This window comes from Pipistrellus hanaki (genome assembly GCF_964339955.1).
Source record: "Pipistrellus hanaki genome assembly, chromosome: 14".
In the NCBI taxonomy this organism is placed as follows: domain Eukaryota; kingdom Metazoa; phylum Chordata; class Mammalia; order Chiroptera; family Vespertilionidae; genus Pipistrellus; species Pipistrellus hanaki.
In genome coordinates this window covers 24600340-24620753 of record NC_140516.1, presented here as the reverse complement: position 1 = coordinate 24620753, position 20414 = coordinate 24600340, and the positions used below count along the sequence as shown (strand labels likewise).

The following is a 20414-nucleotide window of genomic DNA, read 5'->3' as shown; positions in this document are numbered from 1 at the left end:
GATGCGCAAATTTCTGCAACAGTGTTAAGAGTAAGTTCAGCAAAAGCAAACCTATTTTTGTGGTGGAATTCTTATTTCAGGTTTCTATACAAATAATGATATTATTTTAAACATCGTATTTAGAAGCCTCAATACATGAAGGCCTAAAGAAATGGCCTTCTTTTTAATCTCTAAAATGTTTTAAGAAAAAAATTACCATTTTATTAAAACTTTACCCTTTTGGGTTATTTGTTTGCTTTTGTTTTTCTTTATTTTCAAGAACAATATTTTATCTAATCCTTTGAACCCACAAAGTGTTTAGCCGGGTAAGAGGCCACAAACTCCTGGACTTCTCTGGATTTTACAATTTACTTTAGAAAAAGTGCTGCCTTAATCTACTCAAGGCTGAGATATCAAATCATTGCAGAAACAGAACCATTTCTCCGGCCTGGGTGGATAAGGAGTATTTGCAGACAGCTGACAAGCAAGTCCCTGAGGAAATAAATGGCACTGTCAGCAATGCTTTTTCTGCCCACCTAGAGTTTAAAACTTCGACCTGGCATGGAGAGGTGGGAAAGAAGTAGTAAGGAGTTTGGTATAAGTCATCCTGAATACCAATCAAGAGAGTAGAATAAGCATGTCAAACTTGCGGGCCGCCTATGGCTCACAATGAGTATTTTTATGGCCCAGCCAATATAACAGTATCTAAGAAATATTTTAATAAAAATTTCATAACTTTTTTTAAAATATCCTGTTATACATAATTATTAATAACAAGCTACAACATTCACTAATGACTGATGACTAAAATGGTGTTGCATTCATTTCCCTTATGTGCCTTACATGCAGAAGTTCCATTTCTACCCACTAAGACCAGCAGAGAATATTTTAGCAGCCAATTGCCACATCATTAGTCTTGGACTGACTTGTTTGGTGTACACAACAGGAAATATTTCACTTTCAGAGAACAAGAAAAATAGGTTTATTTGTGTTACGCTTATTAATTTGTGCAGTTATTCAGTGTCTGGTAAGTTAGTATTCAAGAAAAAATATTAATCTTTATTAAAATTTTCTATTACTTTATGTTAACAATTACTCATTTATTTCAACCCTTTGTATCAGCATGTCTCTATTAAAATACACCTACATTTCTATGAAAATTAAAGCTTTTGGTTTTCTTGTGGGCCACATAAACTTAAACTTTGTTTATTTGGCCCATGTTAGCCTTTGAGTTTGACATGCTTAGAGTAGACCCTGATGCAAAATACAGGCTTAACTATAACGCTGCCCATTCCATTGAAAAAAATATCAGGTCAGCCTCCTAAGTGCTGATCTTCAAACCCCCTGAGATCAGAGCCCAAGTACAGCCCATCTCAGAAAATGTCAAATGGTTTCATCCTTCCAAAGCCCCTATGAGTTTGACAGTTCTTTTGTTCATAAGAAAAAGAATAAATATTTTCACTTGTCTCTTCATGGAATAGTCCTATGTCAACTAATAGCCCCTGCAAAGTTCACCTGGGGTCAGCCTTCAGACGATTCTAACTTGGAGGCTACAGGTCTTCCAGCTGAGGCTCCAGACAGCATGGAACAGAGACAAGGCCTCCCTATTGTCCCTAAGAGAATTCCTGATTCACAGAAACTGTAAGAGGTAATAAATTATTACTTTTAAAAGTTTTTTTTTTTAAATTGTTATTTGTTACACAGCTACAGATAACTAAAACACCACTACCTTTCATGTATTCTAAGATACTATAAATTATAAAAGTGACCTTTAGTTTGATTAAATAACAGCTTTGGGGGAGGGAAATGCCATATTAAATGTTTCCATAAATTTTAAGATGTAGTCAGCTATGAGAAATGTAAAAGATGTGTGTGTTCACATCAAGGAACTACTTAGCATGCCCAGCAGAGAGCATGCTACTATGAGTGATACACACACAAAAAGTCTTATCAAGGAGACACACAAGAAAAAGCAATTTCGCGGGACCGGTTTGGCTCAGTGGATAGAGCGTCGGCCTGGGGACTGAAAGGTCCCGGGTTCGATTCCGGTCAAGGGCATGTACCTTGGTTGCGGGCGCATCCCCAGTAGGGGGTGTGCAAGAGGCAGCTGATCAATGATTCTCTCTCATCGATGTTTCTAACTCTCTATCCCTCTCTCTTCCTCTCTGTGAAAAATCAATAAAATATATTAAAAAAAAAAAAAGAAAAAAGAAAAGAAAAAGCAATTTCAAAAGTCTAATATGGGAGACTCAGTAACCTCAGAGAAAACAGGGTAGTGAACCACAATCCTATTTACCCCAGTTTTTAAAAATAATTGTATGCTTTCCCCCAAAGAAGGAAGGCAAACAGTAAGGGAATACCATAATTATTGAATTAATAGAACAATAGCCTTCAAAGTGTTATATTGCCAGTTACCACTTATTCATAAGGATATAAAAGGAAAAATACAAAATGAGAACCATAATGCTCCACCATAATCATCTGGTTCTGTAAGAGAGACTTAGCCAGACACATGGGAAAGCAGGACACACGCTCTTGGTGAGCTCCCATCTCTATTTCAGTTGGACTCCACCACCTGACCAGTGACAAGGTTAACGAGGACTACCAAAGAAAGTTCTTATGCTACAGAAGGTACTTGTGGATGATTGAGAGTTAACATTCTCCCACCTCCTACCCCAGGTGACAACATCTGGACAAGATATAAAGAGAAGATCGGATTACCTTTGCCCACTTAAGCTTCATTACACCTTTGCTCGGAATCTGCTGTAACACGCAGCACAGAAATTCTAGAACATTAAAACAGAGTGTTTATCTTGAAATGCTTAAGATACTTATACTTAAAAAGAAACCACCTACTACATACCAAGGATGTTAATAGTTAAGGGGGTTATATAGTGAATGACATATTCCTGTCCCCAAAGAACTTTTAAAATCTAGTTTTTTTCAAAGACTAAAGTGCAAGAGGAAAGACTCTAATTTGCTTACTTCTGTGTTAATGCAACAAATGGTCAGATCCAAGCTGACCAAGGGGATTGGGGAAAGGAGAAGCCAAAACTTTCTCCTCCAGGCTGTCCTCCTGCCACATGGCCAGGTGCAGCCTGGATGGGCACTTGCTCCCAGCCATCCTCCTCTCCCTTTGACTCAGCTCCCCCCAAGGCCAGCCTCATTGATTTGTTTCTTCTTTGCTGCATGCAGGGACAATCAAAATGACTAAGCTCCGAGGTATTTCATGAGAAAACTGTCCATAAAACAAACGTTATTTAGGTTATGTTCTGATTCATAAGCAGAGGCTAGGAGAGAAGCTGCCTATTATGTTGAGAGGCTCAAAACCCCAGCCCAGGTAAGGAAAAATTAACTGCCCCTAAGAAGAAACTGTGAAATACATTTTGTCCTTGTTAGGATTTCAATGAGTTCAGCTGACTCGTGTAGAACCTGAGAGAACTACTAGTTTGGATCCAATGGCACGGCCACTACTTTCAGGCCCTTACAGGTTCCCGTTTCATACAAATGCAAGACCTAGAGAAAGAAAATGTTCCGTCCTAATCCCAGTCCTTGCCCATCTTTTCTAGCTTGCCCAAGTCATAATGTTACCCTTGGGCCTCAAGGACAAATGCATCCTCTAAATCTTGCTTCCAAACTGTGTTCAGCCAAAACATTAACTTTTTTCATCTTCTCTGCCTTGAGGTTTTATCTGTGTCCATTCTATTCCAAAACTGATAAAAAAAAATGTTTTCTTCAACTGCTGGCTTAAATTTTTAATTAAATGCTTTTATAACTAATCACTCCACTGCTAATAACAGTACCTTGTATTTATGAGAGCATGTTCTCCCCAAGAGCTCTAATAGTAATGATTAATACTGCTGATATCTCCATCGTTTAGAAAATCATAGGTATTCAGCGCTTAGATTAAACAAGGAAAAGTTTTATAAATCTATCTAATCACCCTAGGAATAGATAGGGTGTTTGTTACAGATAAACACTTTTCACCTTAGACCTGAATTTGTCTGTAAAAGTGGCTTCAAGACCTTTTGAATTTGGGAATTTTAAAGGCCTCTACTCCTGATTAAAAGAACTGTTGGATTATTATATTCACTTAAATAATTAGAAGGAGGACCTGGATGAGCTGATATAAATTTCCCTTTAAAATTGTGTGGCCCGCCAAAACCGGTTTGGCTCAGTAGATAGAGCATTAGCCTGCGGACAGAAAGGTCCCAGGTTCGATTCCGGTCAAGAGCATGTACCTTGGTTTCGGGTGTGCAGGAGGCAGCTGATCGATGATTCTCATCGATGTTTCTAACTCTATCCCTCTCTCTTCCTCTCTGTAAAAAATCAATAAAATATATTTTTTTAAAATAAAATAAAATAAAATAAAAATTATGTGGCCCTACCTGGTTTGGCTCAGTGGATAGAGCGTCAGCCTGTGGACTGCAGGGTCCCAGATTTGATTCCAGTCAAGGGCATACACCTGGGTTGCAAGCTCAACCCCCCCCCCCCAAGGGAGTGGCGTACAGGAAGCAGCCAATCAATGATTTCGCTCATCACTGATGTTTCTATCTCTCTCTCTCTCTTCCTATCCCTTCCTCTCTGAAATCAATAAAAAAAAATATTTTAAAAAGTCACGTCTGAAATATTGTGGGTTCAGTTCCAGACCACTGCAAAAAGCAACTTGTAACCTTTTTGCTGGTGGAGGGTCCTGCCTTCAATTTGCAAAAAAAACAAACACAGCATCCTAACATCTGTGAAGTGCAATAGAGCTAATAAGAATAATATAACGAGTAATGCCTGTATTTAAAGTATCTTGGCCCTTTATGAAACAGGAGACCGAGAGAACTGTTTCTTCAGACCTATTTTTTTTTTTTTAAAGAATGTCTACCAACCTTAGTCACCATTTCAGCCCAGAAATAAAATAAATCATGGACGAAGACTGGTATTGGTTCAAAATCCAAAGCAGGATCTCCTCTGATCCTGTTTCCTTATCTGTGATACAGAGATATCCCCCAGTTTACTGCTTACAGTTGTGAGCATTTCTAGTAGGAAACAGACATTCAAATTATGTTGTCTATCTTACCCACTTCCCAAATCAAATAACATTCACTGACTGCCTGATCAACACCAGCCACTAAACTAGGCACTTTAAAAAACAAAACAAAACAAAACACCTCTATTTCTTCACTTAAAACTACAAGGTGGGTTTCACTCTTTACCAGTTTTCCCCAGTGGCGATAAACAAGTGCAGACAAGACAGGGGACTGACCACGGCCAAATTGTCTTTTATGCAAGAGATGCCCTCCTGAAGACCCTGCAAAATCTGACTGAGATTTGTGTAATTTAAGAATATTCCCATGACAGAAGAAATTGGGGATTTCTGTTCACTAGCTAAAGAGGAAATGTTTCAATAAAAATAAACACAGCTTATTACTCAGTACACCCAAAGGGCTTTGGAATTATGCAAATCTTGATAGATGTGAGGGAACTTCAATAATTTAAATCATTTGCATGTGAATCTTATTACTTTGTATTCAATATTTAATTCAAAATTACATAAAATAGGGGGTCACACGGTATCACTTGAGTGAGCCAGAGAACTCAGATCCTAAATTCAAACTTTAAAACCCAAAATCAGAGTCCAAATAACAAAACTACAAATTTAGTGATGAGTCTGATGCCCCTTATTCAAGGGAATACAATCCATGGATTGGGGGAAGTTCAGTGCTCTTCCCGAATGGAGGGATTCTGGGATTTCTGGAGTCTCTCACACTCAGTTTTCCACCTGGAAATATTGGAACAAACAAATTCAAAGAGCTCAGAACGACAAATAAGCGGAGTTTCATCCACGAGAAGCTTACCGGAGTTCCCTGAGGGTGGCCCAAGAGGCAGTGAACCAAAAGGTTCCCAGGGCACCTTCACCTGCATCAAGGAACCATCCCAGAATCCTCTGCCTGTGGGTCTCATCAAAGTGCCAAACGGTCAAATAACAAAGCTAAACAATTCAGTGATGAGTTTGACATCCATTATTCAAGGGAAAACAATCCATGGATTGGGGCGTTCAGGCCCACACAAGCCGTGAGACGCTCTTCCAGAAGAATGTTAGGCAAGAGCGAGTTTTATTCAGAAGTGGTAACATGGAAGCAGGGCATGATTGGCTGGGGGTCAGGGATTTCCTTTTAAGGCTAGTGCAGTGTTTCCCAAACTTCTCTCATGATGAGAATCACCTGGTGGAGTTGTTAAAACACAGATTCCTGAATCCCAACTAAGAAGTGCTAAACTAGAATTTTTGGGAACATATAGGTAAAATTGTATACTTAACTAGTGCTCTAAGACAGATTTTATATACAGAGCACTAAGTTAGGTATGCAATTTTACCTATATGTTCTCAAAAATCAATTTTGATTTGACAGAAATTTATATTAAAAAGCATTTTATAACTTGAAATAAATTGATGTGGAAATAAAATACTAGTGCTCTAAGACAGATTTTATATACAGAGCACTAAGTTAGGTATGCAATTTTACCTATATGTTCTCAAAAATTCTAGTTTAGCACTTCTTAGTTGGGATTCAGGAATCTGTGTTTTAACAACTCCACCAGGTGATTCTCATCATGAGAGAAGTTTGGGAAACACTGGGCTAGCGGGTCCTAGTCTCCAAAGGAAGGTAAACCAGCTAAAGCTGAGCTGGAGAATTGTGATTAATTAAATTGCCTGGACAGGTATTTCCAGTAAGTGTGGGCTAACTGGTTTAGATTGGTGATGTGGGCTGGGCCACTGCAGCGGTCTCCATTTGCTGGGTCCCGATATACAAATTAACTTTATCACTGTAGAGCTGAGAAGAATCCTATGCAAATCAGCATGAACACAGTCACGTTTAACAAAATGTAACAGCTGGGGTGGGTAGTATTCAAGTGTATAATCAACAGAGCACATAATAAAGTTTAAAAGAGAGTCATGAAGCATATGGATTCTTAATGGTAGTATTTATTTTTTCCCTTTATAGCTTTTGGATAAAGGTTACAGAGACTCTGCGGTAAGAGAGATTCACAAAGAAAGAAAGGTCTTCCTTTAATGAGCTTGCACAAACTTGGGATGGAGGCAGGTGGGGAGTGGAAGAATTAACCAGCTGTGAGAGGGCAATTTTTGCCGCCCTGAGTGTTGTGACTGTGCAAAATCTATCTCCCTCTCCCTCACTCCAAGAATTCTCACATTTCTACTTTTGCCTCACTGAGGACTCAGGACTTGTACAAGCCTCCAAGTCTCCCACTCACTCCAATTATAATGTGTCGCTAAGTCTACAGAAGGTCCCAAACAGGACAAAGCTTGTAGGAAAGCAAAAGACAGATTCCGTTCATGATCATTTTGCTCTACTCCCTAAAGCACTGGTATCCCAAAATGCCATGCTCAGGCCTCAAAAAATGTTTATCCTCACCTTTGAACCAGCCTGATTCCTCAAGGTGTGTGGAGTTTCTGATGTAACCATTATAACTGGGGATTCTGGAACAGGCCATCCCTTCAGTTCTATGGATTTCTGACTACCGTACATTCATTCATCACTCAAACATGTGGTCCCCATTGGGTGCTACATTCTATGCTCTTCCTAGTTCCTGCCCTCAGGGAGCTCTCACTCTAGTCCTGGCAATGATGTTGATGCTACTGGCAAGGGGAGGGGGGGAGGCAGGAAGGAGGGTGTGACACAGGCCAAACACAGGCATTTACTGTATAGTATTACCAGTGTTACAATAGGAGAAAGTTAAGTGTGAGATGCTCTGGAAACATACAGGAATGATGCCAAACTCAGTTTGTAGGAGAAGTATCCCTGAAGAAGTACTATAGGAAATGGTATTTAAGGGGAGATGATTTAAAATATAATAGTACATACATATTCAATTTATATTAAAAAAATCACAGAAATTGGCACTTCTGATTCTTAAAATAATAGTAATCTTTCAACAGTTGAAAGAAGTCACTAGTTTCTATAATAAGCTTGACAGGCCACTTGGCTGAGAAGAGAGTAGAGACTTGACAAGATGCTCTGGGAACATACAGGAATGATAGCAAACTCAGTCCCAAGGCAAGCATGTGCAGTGAGAACATGGCATGTTCAAGGAACTCAAGTGACTGACTGTTTGGGGTTAGAATCAAACAAAGCTGGGGGTGGTGACCAACAAGGCAGGCAGGCACAGGGCGGAGGCCAGGTCATATGAACTCTGAAAGTCTTAAAAAGTGTGGGCTTCATTCCGAAGGCAATGGCAAGTCGCCGAATATTACAAGGCACGTCTAGATTTGCACTGGAGAAAGATCATCTGGGCCTATGAGGTAAAGAAATTAGAAGGTGAAGAGGGAAAGTGAAAGGAGAGAGGGCAGTAAGATCATTAGAGCACCCTAAGCAAGTGGTGACTGGCAATACAGAGTTGTTACCAGGAAGAAAACTGATTTAAAAGATATTAAAAAGGTAGAAACAATAGGCCTGGGTGATTGATATGATATGGTTGAATTGAGAAAGAAAACTGAAGATGATGCCAACTCCTCAGCTTGGAAAAGGGGGTGAATGATATTGCTGCTCCTGAGATGGAATCAGGAAGAGGAAGAGTGTTCAGGAAGAGTTGGGTATTAGTGTCCATAAGGTATCCAAGTAGACAATGATAGATGAGCTGGAGTCCCAGAAGCAGACCAAGGGCTGGGAATATTTGAAAATGAGCATGGAAGATGACTAAACTACAAGTTGTATAACACCATTCAGAGAGAGCAGAGAAAGGAGAGAAAACCTGGAAGAGAACACTTATGTTGTTAAAAATCAAGCTGCAACATAATATATATAGTGAGAGCTCATGCACAGAGGTGAAAGAGAAGACCAAATATGTATGCATAATTGTGTACTTGTTTTTTGTAAAGCATGTTGTTATAAACTGCTCTATTGCTTGAACTGTTTAACAAGTATGTGTTGCTTGTATAATTTAAGCAAGAATGCTTCATTTTAAAACATTTAAGAGACAAGCAGATAGGAAGGAGATTACAAAGAAGACCAAGAAAGAGAAATGGGAAGAAAATGCTAAGTAAAAGCTTATTGCCTGACCCTACATATATCTTAATGAATGGGATGCTAAGGTATTTTAACTAAGGGTAAAACAAAAAAAGAAACATTAAATATTGTATAAATGCACTTAACTATATGACTTCTGTCTGAAGATGGTGTTCTTTAAAAATAGGTGCCAATGCCTGGCCAGCATGGCTTAGTGGTTGAGTGCCGACCTATGAACCAGGAGCTAACGGTTCAATTCCTGGTCAGGGCACATGCCCAGATTTTGGGCTCCATCCCCAGTGTGGAGCATGAAGGAGGCAGCTGATCAAAGACTCTCTCTCATCATTGATGTCTCTCTCTCTCTCTCACCTTCCCCCTTCCTCTCTGAAATAATAAAAATAAATAAAATAAAATAGGTGCCACTTTTTCTTACAGTCTGCTTATATTAAATTTTAATAAAGATATATAATATTCTCTCCCTGACAGGTTTGGCTCAGTGGATAGAGCATTGGCTTGAGGACTGAAGGGTCGCAGGTTAGATTCTGGTCAAGAGCATGTACCTTGGTGGCAGGCACATCCCCAGTAGGAGGTGTGCAGGAGGCAGCTGGTCGATGTTTATCTCTCATCAATGTTTCTAAGTCTCTGTCCCTCTCCCTTCCCCTCTGTGAAAAATTAATAAAATATATTTTAAAAAATATATAACATTCTTTATATTAAAAATTTAAAGGATTAAGCAAAAAACAAAAACAAAAAACTCATAGACAACAATATGGTGATTACCAGAGGAAAAGTTGGGTGGGGGAAGGTAGGAAAAGGTAAAGGTGGAGATAAATGGTGATGGCAAGAGACTTAACTTGGGGTGGTGAACACTCAATACAATATACAGATGATGTATGATAGATTTGTACACCTGAAACCTATACAGTTTTATTAACTAATGTCATCCCCAATAAAAATTAAAATGCTAAACAAAAGGAAATAAGAGATACATAATTTTCAGCAAGGAATCAAAAATCATGACCTCCCAGCTGGCATGACTCAGTGGTTGACTGTCAACATGTGAACCAGAAGATCATCATTCGATTCCTGGTCAGGGCATATGCCCAGTCTGTGGGCTCAATTCCCAGTGTGGGGTATACAGGAGGCAACCGATTAATGATTTTCTCTCTTTGTTGATGTTTCTCTCTCTCTCTCTCTTTCCCTCTCCCTTCCTCTCTGAAATCAATAAAAATATACTGTAAAGAATAATGACCAAATGGGATAACTGGAGCAGGGAGTCAACACCTATAAATATGGCAACACAAGCCTAAGCTTTCCTACCAGTGCTTGGTCATAACCACAGAGCAGAGGCATGGGGGACAGGCGAAAGGCCACCTTCATCAAGTCTGTACTCCCTTCTCAGCCAAATGGCCTGTCAAGCTTATTGCAGAAGCTAGTGACTTATTTTGACTTTTAAAAGATGAGTGTAATTTTAAAAATCAGAAGTGCTAATTTCTGTTATTTTAATAAAAATTAAATAGTTATGTATATTTTAAATCATCTCCCTTTAAATACCATTTATTCTACAGCATTACCTTCCAAGGAAAAACCAGCTTTTATTACCCTTTTCACGGAGAAAGTGAACAGTCTGTTGCTATGGAATGTCTACCATGTTATTTTCTGAAATTATTAAACTATGTCTGTTATTCTTTGTTTTCAAATATCCTTCAATGTTTTATTTCACAAGCTCCCTTGTTTATTTTATTTCGTTCAGTAAGAATCAAATTATTCTTCTATTCCCAAAGGCAATCATGAGAAAATCCAAAATTACCATCACAACAATTATCTTTGTTCCCGGAGCTTCTTCACTTGTGTAAAGCACAAGGAAAATCAGAGATCCTCAAACGCAGGGAAAGTGCTACAACTAGTGTGCAGTTGGGCAAAGGGGGCCTCCCAATTCTAGTCATTAACAAACTGTGGTTCCTTGATGGCAACTTATTAAAATATTTACTGAATAGTATCTACAGTGCCAGGGATAGTTCTAGCTGTGGGGCTATTGTGACAAGCAAAGCAGATTATCACTCGGGAAAATAACAAAAATGAAGGAGAAGGAGAATGAGGAGGAAAGGGAGAGGGAGGGGAGGAGAGAGGAGGAGAGGAGGAGAAGAGGGAAGACAAGGGGAAGGAGAAGAAGAAAGTTCAAGTTGCTAAGTCAATACAGATTCCTCCCCATTTCTGATCTTCTATAATATTAATGGAAGATTGAATCTACAAAACTAAGAGCACCATAGGACACAAAATATATTCTGAGGAGATCCCTTTGCACCCTGACCTCATTCCAGTGCAATTTCCTGATTCCAGGAATGCCCACCTTACTCCCGTCTTATTTATATCTTATCTTAGTCAGGTCAGCCTGCTATAACACAAATACCATAAACTGGCTTAAACAATAGAAATTTATTTATTGCAGTGCTGGTCACTAGGAAATCCAACACCAGGGGCCAGCCAATTCAGTTTCCAGTGAGGACCCTCACCCTGGTTTACAGATATATGCCTTCTTGCCTTATGACACAGAGAGAAAGAAAGCACACTCTCGAATCTTCTCATAATCAAATTATTTCTATCTCTCCTTCTCACTTCCTCTCTGAAATTGATAAAAGGCCCCATCTCCAAATCCCATCACATTGGGGATTAGAGCTTCAATGTATGAATTTTGGGGGAAATACAAAAATGCATGGATCCTGGGTGGTCCCCCTCAAATCTCATCTCCTCTGATGACTTGAGGCCACAAAGAAACAGTCCTATTTCTCTCTGGAGTCTCTTCTCATTCTCTGTGTGTTTAATTCTGGACAGTCTTGTTTTGCAGTATACACAGAATCTGTGTGCTTGGCTTAAGTCCCCCAAGTTAAAATGTGAGCACAGGGCTCGATCTGGTTTGGCTCAATGGATATAATGATGGCCTGAAGACTGAAGGGCCCCGGGTTCAATTCCGGTCAGGGGCACATGCCTGGGTTTCTGGCTCATTCCCCGGTGGGGGGCATGGACATTTCTATCTCTCCTTCTCCCTTCCTCTCTGAAATCAATAAAAATATGTATTTTTAAAAAATGTGAGCACTCCAAGGGAGAGTGTCTTTGTCTTGCATTTTTTTTAACTTTCTCAAAGTGCTTCAGCACCTTACAAAATATAGGGTGTTCCAACAAAATGTATACACACACTTTAAATAATTATAAAGGCAGTGTTTATTAAAATATATTTCATTTTCAAAAATTGAACTATCAGTTGTTAAGAGTGTATACATTTTGGAGGGACACCCTGTATTTGTTGATTCATTCCGTCAGTCATAACATGTCCACTGAGTACCAGTGCCTGGTCTTAGAGAGTAGTCACACACACACACACACACACACACACTTCCACAGCATTGAAACTCTAAAGATTGGAACTAATTTTAGAAAAAGGCCAGTTGAAATTTCCGGAAATTATTTGGACTGAAAAGCCAGTTTCTCATTGCTTGCACGCTCGTTTCTGTAACTGGAATGAGGCTGAGAGAGTCTGGCCTAGGAAAGGGCCTTGAACAGCTGTTTCACTGACTTCATAAGAAATGGCCAAATAGAAACAGCAGCTTGCATTTGCGGTAGATAAACTTTTCAAATTGCTTTCCCATCTATTAGCATAACTTACCGAGTATGTTTCTTAAATGAGGGCATATAAGTACTTGGAAAGACTTGGAGCGGAGCTTCAGTGGTTCTCCTCTCTACATGATTACTATGTCTAACAATTTTTTATAGATGGTCATGTAAAATTCAACCCAGACCTTTTCTTACAAATTCTCAATAAATGAAAGCTTTAGGTCTTGCTATAGAACAAGAACTCCATCCAAGTGCTGAACAAAAACACAGCATTAGACAAGGGTGTTTCACAGCTTCCAACACTGGGCTGTAAACATGTTTCTGTATTAACAAGGGGCATGTGTCATTCGTTCTGTTGAGCCGGTCATGGAGGACTTGAAGAAAGTCTAAGAGTTCTCACAATATGAGGAACAGGTAGCATGCAGGAGAATCAAATCATTCCAACATTCTCCTTTTAAAAACCATAGAAATATCAGATCTCTGCCATCTTCAAAACATATGGTTCTGCTTTTGGTTTTTAGGGGTTTTTTGTTTGTTTGTTTGTTTTTGAGGGAGGTTATAAAAGGCAGTGGAAAAAGGAGGGGACATAATATTATCTCAGAAAGGCCTAGATAAATTTTGATTTGACAGAAATTTATATTAAAAAGCATTTTATAACTTGAAATAAATTGATGTGGAAATAAAATACTATGTGCTGCACTATCTTAAATTAAAAATAAATTAATAGCAGTAAGAAAGTAAAGTAGGGCAAGAAAATTATTGTAAGATATTTAAAGAGAATAGGCATACAAAAAAACAGTGGTATCTTGTGAATGCTTGACATTCATTTGTTTTATGGCTTCTCATCCATTTTATTAAAGCCAAGTCTTTAATATTAGGTGCCCTTGGTGATATCCCAGATACTAGACTTTGGAGCATTCCACAAAGGTGCAAATAGTAACTACCTCTTAAAAGACCTCCATCAAAAGTATCAGCACAAACTAGAACCCAAAAAAGGAGGTCTTTTAAAGTCTTTTACATGACCGTTTATAAAAAATTGTTAGACATAATAATCATGTAGAGAGGAGAACCACTGAGGCTATGCCCTATCTTTCAAAGGCACACACAAACAACCTCTATGTCTAATTTCCCAATTTACAGTGCTTAGGACTGTTTCCCTCTAAGTCTTTTATCAAACTCTTCAGCTGCAAGTAAAGTATGTAAAGTTTTTGCTTCAAAGGGGGTCTCTATTTAAAAAGAATGTTTCCATCTACACAATAAGACCAAATGATACATGTGGAATGAATAGAATATTCCAAGTAAAGGTAATCCACAAAAACGTTTTTATGTTGACATAGATTAGACCCAAATACTAATTGTAGCACCACCCATACTAAGGAAGTTTTTAATTTGGAAATCCAACAATTATCTGGAATATAGAAAGAGTTTACCACCCAGAACATAGGAATTCAAAAGCATTCCTATCTAGCATATCTAGCATCTCAGAACAAAATGCCACAGCTCCTGGCTCTAAAGGAATTTCTACAGACCTTCAAGATACAGGAAAAAATCTTGTCTCTTATGGGAGACAAGATTTCTTCCACCAAGTGAACCATGATGAGAATAACTGGAGGAAGCCTATAAGAAATGATTCTGCACATCAGAAAGTTAAAATACTTACCAGCCCTCCATTGCCTGCACTGTCCATCTGACACTGGGCTCAAGTCTGCAGGGATAGGAAAGGCAGGCACTAGGCCCTGTGTCAGGAGCACGCAAGCCCACAAGATGTATGTGGTGTGAAAGCTCCACCTGGACTCATTCTCCATAAAATCACATGGAGGTTATCCATAAAAATTCGTTGAATAAAGAGTTATCAGCTTTCCATCGTTTCTCAGGACATCAAGTTTAAGTGAAAGTTTAGGGGGAAATTATTTTCCTTTAAAATAAATATATTAATAAATAACAGCATTCTAAAGATTTTTTAAAATGACATGCATATACTAGTCAGAATTTTAAGCTTCAAACAATTTAAAACAAGCTCAGTGTTGCTCAATGGTTGAGCGTTGACACATGAACCAGGAGATGTCCAATTTGATTACTGGTCAGGGTACATGCCTGGGTTGTGGGCTCGATTCCCAGTAGGAGGCATACTGGAAGCAGCTGATGGATATTTCTGTCTTTTCGATGTTTCTATATCTCTATTCCTCTCCCTTCCTCATTCTCTCTCTCTCTCTCTCTCTAAAAAAGAAAAAAAAAATCGATAAAAACAACTCTAATTTAAGCAAAGAATGAATCTACTAGAAAGCTTATGAAATAACCCAAAGCTCTGAAGAACTAGGCATTGGGCTATGAGGCCAAACTTATGCTCAGAACTGGTCCCACATGGATACTTATGCAACCACCAAAAACTCTGCATCTTATTATTTTACTTTTAAAGGAAAAAATTAGATGCTGCTGCTTATCAAACTCTATCACAACATTGCTTGCAAGGAGCACTCTGATGTCAGCAATATTAAGATGCTAGGATTATGTGAATCTTAGGAGGATGGAAAGCCATGATTCTGCAGTCTCCGCCAGTCACACCACACACTCACAATGGGCACCATCACCACAACCACCACACATAGCCCAAGTCTCCTCTCTTTCTGCGTCCACTCCCACCCCAGATTGTGGTCGTGTCCTAGCCGAAAGGGAGGCTGAAAAAGTTGGCATTTCAGCTTGTACAGTGGAAACAAAAAGATTCTTCTTTTTTTCCTCTGTGGGAAATTTTCCAAGTACAACAACTGAGTTCAGATGCTAGGCAGCCAAAATAGAATGACAAATATGCCCTACACAGGAAGATTTCAAAGAAACTCCTTTTTATGGTAAAAGTTGAATTGCCTTTGCAGTTAAGACTAGAAACTTCAAAAAATGTTTGAGAAGCACCAGAAGAAGAAAACTCCCTAGGATGGAAACCAAAGCCCTTACAATCCAGGCCCTGTAAACTGTTTCAGTTTAGTTTCCATCACCTCACCCCTGCACACCCTACAGTTCAGGGATGACACATTAGGTGGCAGCCCTTCAACTGCCATTATCACTCATGCCTTCACTCACTGTGTGTGCCCTCAGAAGACCTGTCCCTACCCCACATTTTTCTCTACTTTAATTAAAACTCCCAATGCACAACTTGGACCAGAAGTCACTTCTCCTGTGAACTCTTCCATATAGTTCCCTTAGCATCTATACATATTTTCATCATTGAAGGGACAGGTGCCCACTCAATATCTGAACAAAGAGCTGAATTTATTGCTTGCCAAAGCAAGGGAGAACTGCACTTGAACAAACATTCTCCCTAAGCAAAGCAGAGACTATCTCATTCAGGTCCTGGAAAACTTCAGAAGCTGGAATATTCAGGTATTAGCTGACCTATAGGTGCAGAAGGAAAATTAGAGTGAGCATGTGGTTGACTGGCTAACTTGCAGAAGTGTGCACACTAGAGTTACGCTGTTGCCTGCTGTCTGGGGACTGGTGAAGCATGGGGGATTGCTGCTTTTGATCAACTTAAACAGGTGCAAAACAGGTTCTGATGGATACTGGTAACCATGGTCACAAAACAATAAGTCTTTTCCTAGAAGTATAGGAACTTATCAGTCTCACCATTATGTCAATACTGAGGCCCAGTACATGAATTCATGCACAGGTGGGGGTCCCTTGGCCAGGACAGCGATCGGGGATGGCCGGGGGCGTGGGGGGAGACCTTGGGAGGTTGGCTGTGGGAACACACTGACCACCAAGGAGCAGCTCCTGCATTGAGTGCCTGAACCCTGGTGGTCAGTATACGTCATAGCAACCGGTCGACTGGTTATTCGGTTAACCACTCTAATGGTCGCTTAGTCTTTTTCTTTTTTTTTTTTTTATTGCTTGAAGCATTACAAATAGTACCGTATTTTTCAGACCATAAGACGCACTTTTTTCCCCCCAGAAGAGGGGGGGAAAAAGTCCCTGCGTCTTATGGTCCAAATATAGCCTACACATATACTGTAAAAAAAAAGTTTTTTTACTTGCCCGGCTCTGTGTGGTCTCTGTGTGCTTGCCCGGCTCTAAAATGGTTCTAAATGCTGCTGTTTACTTTACAGGGTTGATTACATGTGTTTATGACTGTGATGTTGGGTTTTAATGCACATAAAATATTTTAGGACACTATTTGTTTCAGAATCTTTTTTTCTTCATTTCCCTTCTCTAAAAACTGGTGCATCTTATGGTCCGGTGCGTCTTATGGTCCGAAAAATACGGTAATACATATGTCTCCTTTTCCCCCCCATTGACCTCTTCCCAGCCTCCCCTACCCCCCCCCCCCCCGTGTCTTATATCCATTGGTGATGTTTATATGCATGCATACAAGTCCTTTGGTTGATGTCTTAAAACCCTCCCCCTCCCCCCCTCCGCAACCTCCCTTGCCTTCCCGCTATAGTTTGACAGTCTGTTCAGTGGTTCTTTATCTCTATAACTATTTTCCCCCGTTTATTTTATTTTTTAATTTTACAACTGCAGACTAGAAAAAAACATAATAACAAAAAACGTTTGAGTCCCAATTTCAATGTACAACAGTTCTGAGCCCCCAATGCAGGTCCAACCCTCTCTGGTTTGGTCCTGGGCTATACACACACACACACACACACACACACACACACACACACACACACGCACACACACACACTAGAATATAATAACCATACCAATTAGCAAACATTCTAATATTTATTGAGCTCTTACTAAATTCCAGGTATTACAGTAAGTACTTTACAAGGATATCTCATTTAAAACCTGGAACAACTTTATGGAGAAGGGGGTACTATTATCCATGATTTCACAAATATGTAGATAGCCTTAGGGGCCTCACTGGGATCCAAGTACAAACAGAATGACAACAGAGGCTGCCTCTTACCCTGCACACGATAAGGTGGTGGTTCCTATTGCTGTCTCTCCAAAGATAATACACTCACCCCACGCACACACACCTCTGTCAAAGGGAAGTCAGTGCGAATAACACTGCAACAGGCCTGTCTTGCTGCAACTGCCATCTGAAGTTTTACTCCGAGTACCTGCCCTTTTCCTGTCCCCAGGTTCCCACTTTGGACCCCACAGTAGTAAGTGGATCCCACTCTATATCCACAAATCTCTGCCCTGCCAGTCTGCTTAGGGCCCCACCTCCTCTCACCAGGCTATTGCTCTTTTGGAACAGGGAGGAGCCAGCTTGTGCACAATCTGACTTCCAGAAGCCCCTCGTATTAGTTTCCTTGGGCTGTTATAACAAATTACCATAACTTGGTGGTTTAAGATAGCAAAGTTTATTCTCTCCCAGTTGTGGAGGCCATGAGTCCAAAATCAAGATGGTAGCAGGGCCACACTCTCTTCAATGGTTCTAGGGAAGAATCCTTGCTTGCCTTTTCCAGGTCTAGAAGGTTCCTGGCATTCCTTGGCTGTGGAAGCATAACTCCAATCTCTGCCTGTGATTTCATATGCCTTTCTTCCCTGTGTGCCACTCTGTGTCTTCTCTTCTTCTTACAAGGATTTGGGTCATTGGCTTTTGGGTCCACTCTATATGAAGGATGATCTCATATGAATTCTTACCTCAATAATACCTGCAACGACCAAATAAGGTCACATTTTCCACTGATAAGAGGGGAAACAGAGGCCCCAGCTGGCACACTCAGTCCAGCATCACTGATGAAACTGAGCCTGGTCTGGCAAATCAAGCAAACATTGATAGACGGTTTTGCCCAGGAAGGGATCATTAGTGAAACTGACAGTTTGGGAAGTGAAAGAAAAGGCCTGGTTGGTATGTGTGGGCTGGGCCATATTTTAAATTGAATGTAGGTCCTAAAATCACTAAAACTAAAAAAGATATTAAAATCATTCATTTTGAAATAAGGAGACAGATGATAATTTGTATGTGTGTTAAGACACACTCCTGCCAAAACTGGTTTGGCTCAGTGGATAAAGCGTCGGCCTGCGGACTAAAAGGGCATGTACCTTAATTGCAGGCACATCCCCAGTGAGGGGTGTGCAAGAGGCAGCTGATTGATGTTTCTCTCATCGATGTTTCTAACTCTCTATCCCTCTTCTTTCCTCTCTGTAAAAAATCAATAAAATATATATATATATATATATATATATATTTTTTTTTTTTTTAAAGACACACTCCTTAGTCTTGTTTGCAATGGAAATAAAACTTCTAAAGAATACAACATTAAAAGGCTCTGAGTTAAATCATATTTAACAATTGGCTCACAAGTAAGAAGCCAAAATAAACTAACTTCAAAAGTACCCATAGTCAACAACAAAGTGTTCAGAGTTATGGCATTGCAATCAGACACTGTAATAAATTCTAGAGTGTCATTTCGTAAATTATAACCAAATAATGAAAATGTCATTGACAGGAAAATAAAATAATGCTAAAGTACAGTTGCAGCTGCTGCATTTTCTGATTTTTAAAATTGACCTTTGTGGGAGAGAAACCAAGTTGGCGGCATAGGTAAACACCTGAACTTGCTGCCTTACACAACCACTTCAAAACTACAACTGAAGACAAAACAGACATCATCCAGAACCACAGGAATGCTGGCTGAGTGGAAATTCTACAACTGGAAGGAAAGAGAAAAGCACACTGAGACTCAGAGGAGCTGCAGAAGTAAAGTGCAGAGGTATGGAGGCGCATGCATGCTGAAAGTGATGGCAACTGATTAACAAGGCTGTCTTTCTCAATTGGGAGGGAGGCACAAGCTCCCAACTGCTCTGAACTCCAGTTCTGGGCAAGACTCTGGGGACCCAGACTCATATGGGGAGAAACTGGACTGTCTGGCAGCGGGCAGAACTGGAGGGCAGCTTTCTCTCAGATGTGCTTGCAGGGATTATTGTGGGACACTGAGACCATGGGGGGCCTCTTAGGGCAGGGCTGAAGGGAAGCCATTGATGTTTGCTCTGCCCTAAGATCCTGCCCCAACCAAGCAGGTGCAGAGGCTTTTGCATATGAATTGCCTTGTCCTTTGAAATCTAAACTTACCTAACAAACTGCAGCTGAGTCAGAGAGACCCAGAACATGCAAAAGAAGGCCCAAGGCCCCACAGCAGCTTGCATTGCTTCACAGCTGGTCCTCATCTGGGCACCTCCAAAACCCAAACAAAGAAGAGGAATCTGCAGATCTCTCCGTAGCTCCTGCTGGGTGGCCTCAGACAGAGGCTAAATTAGCACATCCTTGGAGATCCAAGAGCCAGTCTACCCAGTAGTCAGAGTGGGACCACCCAGATTACAACTCCTCAGATCCATAAGGGACACACTCAGGGGGCAGACTCAGTGAGCACCAAAGCCTCACTGAAGCAAGTCTTGCCTCATAAGGGTGTCTCCAGCACAGAAGTTCTCCCATCATAGACACAGCTGATCCTCACAGCCAATTGGCCTAGAGGTCAATTCCTCCCAGTGATACCAACAACAATCAAGGCTTAACTACAAGTCTATGCACACAGCCCACAAAGGAATGTATCAAGAGTGTCCACCTCAAGTAACTGGGGAGGCTGAGCCACTGGGCCCTATAGGACACCGAGCACACAAAGCCGTTCTATCAACACAGGAAAGCAGCCAAATGTGGAGATAAAGAAACAGGTCACAAATGAAAGAAATGGAGGATATAGAGTTCAAAACCATGATTATAAGGTTTTTGAAGAATTTTCTAGAAACCACTGATAAATTTAGTGAGACCCTCAAGGATATGAAAAAGGACCAACTAGAAATTAAGCATACACTGACTGAAATAAAGAATAATATACAGAGATCCAACAGCAGACTTGAGGATCACAAGAA

General features: G+C 40.1%; 1 protein-coding gene across 5 annotated transcripts in view; it reads right to left on the bottom strand.

The window, feature by feature from the left end:
* FAM13C (family with sequence similarity 13 member C) overlaps positions 1-20414 on the bottom strand; it is a 120803-nt gene that overhangs the window by 73544 nt on the left and 26845 nt on the right. The gene's annotated exons all lie outside the window — the stretch shown is intronic.